This window comes from Fukomys damarensis, unplaced genomic scaffold (genome assembly GCF_012274545.1).
Source record: "Fukomys damarensis isolate Sample0158 unplaced genomic scaffold, DMR_v1.0_HiC HiC_scaffold_17, whole genome shotgun sequence".
Taxonomy (NCBI): domain Eukaryota; kingdom Metazoa; phylum Chordata; class Mammalia; order Rodentia; family Bathyergidae; genus Fukomys; species Fukomys damarensis.
Window position 1 is genome coordinate 66,713,456 of NW_022900929.1, and position 6,418 is coordinate 66,719,873.

The window sequence follows — 6,418 nt, forward strand, 5'->3', positions numbered from 1 at the left end:
CCCTTTTTTTTTTTTTTTTTTTTTTGTAAACAAGTGGATTAGTAATATGCCAGATGATCTGATGCAGGAATCTGTTCATATTATTCTTTACTGAAAAGTATATGTATTTAAAAAGAAACCATAAAGTGTGAATTACCTTGAGAAGAGACTAGTTTTCAAAATATAAAAGTGAAGAGATAATTTTTCTCTGAATATCACATTTAATATTAAAATTGTAGGTTGAATGGACTATTTTAAACTGCTGCTTTTGAGTCCTGATTCTTTCACTTACTGATTTGTACATCATATCAAAGACCCTTGAGCCTGTGTTTTCTCAATTGGAAAATAAGAGTGTGACTCCTCTCCCTTCCAGGACTGTGTGAAGATTAAAATAAGATACATACAGGGCTGGGGATTTAACTCAGTGGTGCTGCTGGCTGCCTGGCAAGCACAAGGTCCCCAGTTCGATCCCCAGTTACAGCAAAAACAAAAAGACACACACAGTACAGGTAGGTGCTGAGTTCATGAGCATGTCCCACTGCCCTATCTATGAAAGACCATATAAAAATTGTTTTAGCTTTAACATGTGTTTGCTGCTGAAGTACACAGTTCACTGTTGTTTGTCTAAAAATAGAAGTAATTATAGGTCTTAACTTTTATTTGAATTGCGGACTTTATCTGAATATTCACATCTTATTTTAATATTATTTATTTTAAAGTTATGATTCTTCATTTAGGCAGTTGGTACTCATCAGAAACGATTTGAAAGTAGATAATAACAGGACAGTTTGAAACTGTTCATGAAGAGACTGTTATCTGGTGCATGATTTATGAAAATGCTTTCTTTATTTCCCCAGCCTAGTATTAGATTCTTGCTTAAGAGAAAACAGCTTGGTTCCAATTACCAATATGAAGGTAAAGTACAATTTCAATGTCTCTCTTATGACAGAGATAATTTTGAAACCCAACCGAAAAGACTTCAGCAATATTCAGGATAACTGTCATGAACTAAAGGAAGAGTCTTAAAATTTTTTTTTTCTCTTTTCTTTGCAGCTGACTTTGGGATCTGTAATTTATGAGCTGCCATGGAAACAAGTCACATGTGTGAGTTCCCATAGCAAAAGTGGCAGCCTATGAATGGTGAATATTCAAGGTGGCCCCAGACTCATCTGTGCCGAGAACAGTTCAGTACTAAAACATTCAGAGATCTTAGAAGTCATAGACAGAGCAAAACAGGCACTGTTTCAGTGAACAAAATGACAGTTGCCTAATATACCTACTGATTTCCCCATGCCTGTTTAGATATAAATAGTAATTCTCCAGTGTAGGTACGTCAGAGTACGTAGTTACATTTTGATCAAGGCACACTCATTTTTTTCCAGGGATCATGAATACATTATTGTTAAGAATATTGACTTAATATTTTAGTGTTACTTGGCTTGATTCCAGCCAAAGACATGTTTGGTACTTTAAAGCAATCTTGAAGTATGACTCTCCTCATATAATGTTTTAGAAACCAATATTTGTGAAACTACTAAGAAAGTAAGTAATTATTGATTGATAATATTGATTGGTAGTCTAGTTGTCAGTGGAGCTGTCAGCAGAAAACCTCACGATAAAAGGACATTAAGATTGGTTTATATTGTTTCTCATTGTTCTGTGGGTTGTTTCATATACTTTACAGAGGGGAATAACTTATTGATTGATTGATTGGTTGATTGGAGACGGGGCCTCACAAAGTTGCTAAATTGCCCAGATTGGGCTCAAACTTGGGGTCCTGCTGTCTCCATCTCCTAGAGTGTGATTAAATATGTATGCCAACCCTTGGTTTTAAATTTCACTTCTAAGTGTATTTTTCTGATCATCTTTTTTTTCACATTTGCCTACTCTTTTCACTGTGAAAATAGATAGCAAATAGTAGAATAGATCAAACAGACATGGAAATTGCCAAAATGGTGAGCATGCTGAATATAACATGTGATTTGAGAAGTCAAGACAGCAAAGAAGTCAGCTGCATATATGCATTGATCGATATTTTCATCTTGGATTTTTTTTTTTACATAGGGTCTGGCTGTGTAGTTCAGGTTGGCCTTGCACTCACTATGTAACCCAGTCCAGCCGTAAACTGGTAATGATCCTCCTGCCTCAGCCTCTGGCATGCTGGGATTACAGATGTGCACTGCTGCTCCCTGCCTCATCTTGTTTTGGCACAGTTTTCACTTGGTTCACTTATATGACTAGCAAAATAGATTTACTTTAATGAATAAATGTTCTAGTTACTGAGAAACAAGAATTTTTTTTCTGCTATTTTAACTAGGTTAAAAATAAAATTTAACTTATAAGTGATATGTTTAATTGAAATTCCTATTTCAATTCTGTTATCATAATTTTGGTTTGAAGTTTACCATATCTCCTCAAATTTTTGAATCTAGATAAATATTTTCTTCATGATTCTGACCACATTGGATAGCTATACTTGTATGCCTTACCTTTTATATATACTTTTGACAAAGACAACTCCTTTTAATTACTCACCTATCGCAGTGTATGTGGTGTATGTCAATATGTTACCATCCTCCAAATCTTACATACAAACTAAACTGTTTCTTTCTTGTTTCTAGCTCCCTTCACCACAGGAGATCCAGAGATTTCATTTGAAGCCTATAGAATTTACCTCAAATTGGTTTCAAAGACAACTGCTAAGATTGAAAAAAAATATAATCACCAGCCCTCAGTGAAAACATCCTAAGTCCCCAGAACTAACATCAAAGAAGCACCATTCTATAGTTTTCCTGCCATCTAGAGTGTGTTGAGAAGGTGCCAGGATGAACTGTTGACAGGCTTTGTCGGGTTTAGGTTGTTGCCTTGTAGAGCATGATGCCAAAGAGTGACTGACTGCCTAGAATCCCGGCAGAGCAGGACGGTAAAATAAGCCTAACCAAAAACTGAGTATAAAAAGAGAGGAAAAGGTGTGACTTCAAGAGAAAATGCTGCCATGGAGACAGATCAAACTTTTGAAAAGGAAAAGAAGCACTACAAAGGGAGAAAAAGAAAAATGAACAGATTGCTGGGAGAATTATTCTAGAACTGAACATATCTGAAGTGTCAGGCAACACCTCTCTAAAAATGCACTTGGAATGCAGCCATCACATTTCAACACTAGACTGTTTTCAAGTGTTATGAAAGACATGTGAGATTTGGTGTCAATTCTACCCTTGGAATTCAGAAAGAAATCAGGTTAAGGAAAAGATGCTAAGAAATTAGAATCGTTTTTTTTTTTTTTTTTTAAAGCAGGGAATGAAGACATAACTTAAAGCATCATTGTTCCCAAACTAAGTTGAAATCAAAGCCCTACATTTCAATGCTTCATAGCAATTGGAAAATATTGTCTAATTAAATGTTTTTTTCTATATAAGACTTTACTTAATGCTCATTTAAAAACTAAATATTATCAGAGTTCTCTGTTTTCATTTTGTAGCATATCCTATTTTATTCTCCATTGAAAGATCGTGCATAGCTCAAGCTCTGTACAAAATGATTAACTGAATAATATAGAAAGTATGTGTAAGAAATATCTTAAAGTTTATTTCAAAAGCATAGTAAAATATGAATCAGTGTAGCTCATGTCATGTTTAGATCCAAAATATCCCCTGAAAGTCTTGTATTAGGGGTTGGGGTCTGGTTGGATGGAACGGGTAAGTGGGTGTGTAACTAGATGGATGTATTCTTGTCCCTGGTTCCTTCCTTCTCCCTCTGCTTCCTGGCCACAACATGGTGACTAGCTTTCTTCTCCCCTGCTCTTCTGCCATGGTACTTCTGTCTTGAGGCCAAAATAAACCTCTGTGAACCAAATTAAACCACTCTGAACCAAAATAATACTCTCGTCTTTTAAATTACAGGGATTAGATATATTGTCCCAGTTTCAGGCAAGTGATCAAGAAAGAAAATTGCTACTGAGTGGGGTTGTTTCTGTGACTGTACCTGACCGTGTAATTTAGAAGTTTTTGGAACTCGTTTATGGGAGTGGTTTGGAAAATTTGGAGATGCCAGCTAAGAAACTCTATAATACTATGAGAAATGCTTGATATATAATAATGGTCAGAGCTCAGAAGGCAAGAGTGCTGGGAGAAATCTGGACAATAAAAGCCAGGCTTAGGAGATTTCAGTTGAAATAAGGATTTCATTGAATTTTGGACAGGAGGCCATATATGGTACACTGTGGCAGAAAATTTGGCTACATTTTGCCCTAGTCCTGAGACTGCAGGAGACTGAGATTAAAAGTAGTGGACTACCTAATCTGGCAGAGGAAATTTCAAGGCAGCTCAACATTCAGTCTGTGGCATGGGTATTGCTGACTGCTTTTTAGCCAGATCTACAGTGACAATTAGGAGCAAACAGAAGGCCTGAATGGTTTGAAAAGTTTACAGTTTGTCCAGAAAGAAATGCCTGCAAAGTTGGGCCATGGATATGGCTGTTGAAAAAAGTACCATTAAAAACAAGCCAAGGGCCCAGGATTTAGCTCAGTAGTTCCGCCACCTGCCTTGCAAGGTGCAACATCCCAAGTTTGATCCCTGGTGCCAAATAAATGAATAAGTAAATAAATAAAAAGAATGTAAGAGTTATGGTCACAGAGGCTTCCACAAAGATTCCAGAGGAAGGGCTAGAAGTCTAGGCGGTATTCTCCTGAGAAGGCTTTGTGTGAAGCCGTGAGAGTGACGTTGAAGGAACAGTGGAAACATTGGAGATGCCAAATGTGGAGAACTGCGGGCAGCAAGTGTAACTGGTCCAGGAAGGAGGCCAATCAGGCCGTAATCTGCCATGCCATATGAATCAGCCCTTGTGAGTTCACATCGCACTATAACCTTCCCTGGGTACTGGATATGGAGCCACAGGACTTAATGTTTGCCCTGCTCAATTTTCAGTACTGCTCTGGTCCAGTCCTTTTCCAGTTCCCTATTTCTCCCTTTTGGAATGGGAATATTTACCCTGTTCCAATGTATGTTGGAAGTATTTGCCTTTCTTTTTGATGTTTGCAGGAGCTCACAGCCAACCATTTGCCTTGGGTTTCAGAAAAGGTATTGGACTTGGACTTTTCAGCAATATTAGAACTGTTAAGTCTTTGGTGACTTAGAAATGTATTATAGATTTTTCATAATGGGCTAGACATAAATTTGGGGTTCTAAATACCACCCTAAATTCTCACATTAGTAGGCAGGGCCTATTCTGAAGCAGTGGGTTACTGCAGGCACAACTTCGAAGGGTGTATACTTGTCCCTGGCTCTTCCATTCTCTACTTCCTAGCCACTATGTAGGGAGCAGCTTTCATTCACCATGCCGTTCTGCCATGCTGTTTCTGCCTTTGAGCCAGCTGACCACAGACTGAATCCAATGCAACTGTGAGCAAGAATAAACCACATGTCTTCTAAGTGTTGGGTGTCAGGTATTTTGTCTCAGTGACAAGAAAGGGACTAAGATGCTCATAAACATAGACACAAAATCCTCTGAAAAATATTAAAAAATCAAATCCAACAATGTATAAAAGAATTATATATTATAATCAAGTAGGATTTATTCCAGATGGACTGAACTGATTCAGTGTTGGAAAATTAATTGCATAAAGCATTATGTCTATTGACACAGCAAAATCACCTGACAAAATCCAACACCTATTCAACAAACAAAAATTTTCTCAATTTCAGAAAAATCATCTACAAAATATCTGTATATAATATATTTATTGATGAGAGATTATATATTTTCTACTTTAGCTCATGAACAAGGAAGGCATGAATGTCTTTTCTCTCTACTCTTATTCAGCGTCTACTAGAAGTCCTAGGTAATGCAATAAGATTAAAGAAAAAAAGACATATAAGTTGGAGAGGCCAAGGATTTAGCTCAGTGGCGCTACACCTGCCTCACAAATGGAAGGTCCTGAGGTATCGGGGTGCGGGGTAGATATACAAGTTGGAAAGAAGAAATGAAATAATCTTTATTTGCAAAAGACTATGTAGAAAAATGTAAATAAAAACAAAAACATACTAATAGAAAACACCAAATATCTCCTGGAACTAATAAGCAAGTAAAGGAAGACAATAGTTTACAAAGTCACTGTTTTTAGTTTGAAAAAGCATTTATTTATTAGAGCAATTAATGAGATGAAAAATGGGAGATTTTATTTTACTTTGAGATATTCTTTCTCTGATGCTTTTCCTTTTGTAAAAATGTGGATTTGAGTTTTTGGTATATTCTTCTTGTCAAACACTTTATTTTAGCATTTATTTCAGTCTTCCCCATTATAATTTATTTGTAAAATCATTTTTCCATTTGAATAAGTTAAGGTATTTTTCCCTTTTGGCATGCTTTATTTATTTTTTTGAAATCTACACATGACATATTATGCAGAGAACCAAATTATGAGGCTTTTATTATTGTGTGTGTT

At 36.4% G+C, this 6,418-nt stretch overlaps 1 long non-coding RNA gene across 1 annotated transcript; it reads left to right on the forward strand.

Annotated features, from left to right (window-relative positions):
• The first annotated feature begins 756 nt into the window (after positions 1–756).
• On the forward strand, positions 757–3,217 carry LOC104868011. Its single transcript, XR_781937.2, has 3 exons — positions 757–894; positions 1,033–1,083; positions 2,601–3,217. It is a non-coding gene; the product is annotated as an uncharacterized LOC104868011 (long non-coding RNA).
• Positions 3,218–6,418: the final 3,201 nt, after the last annotated feature.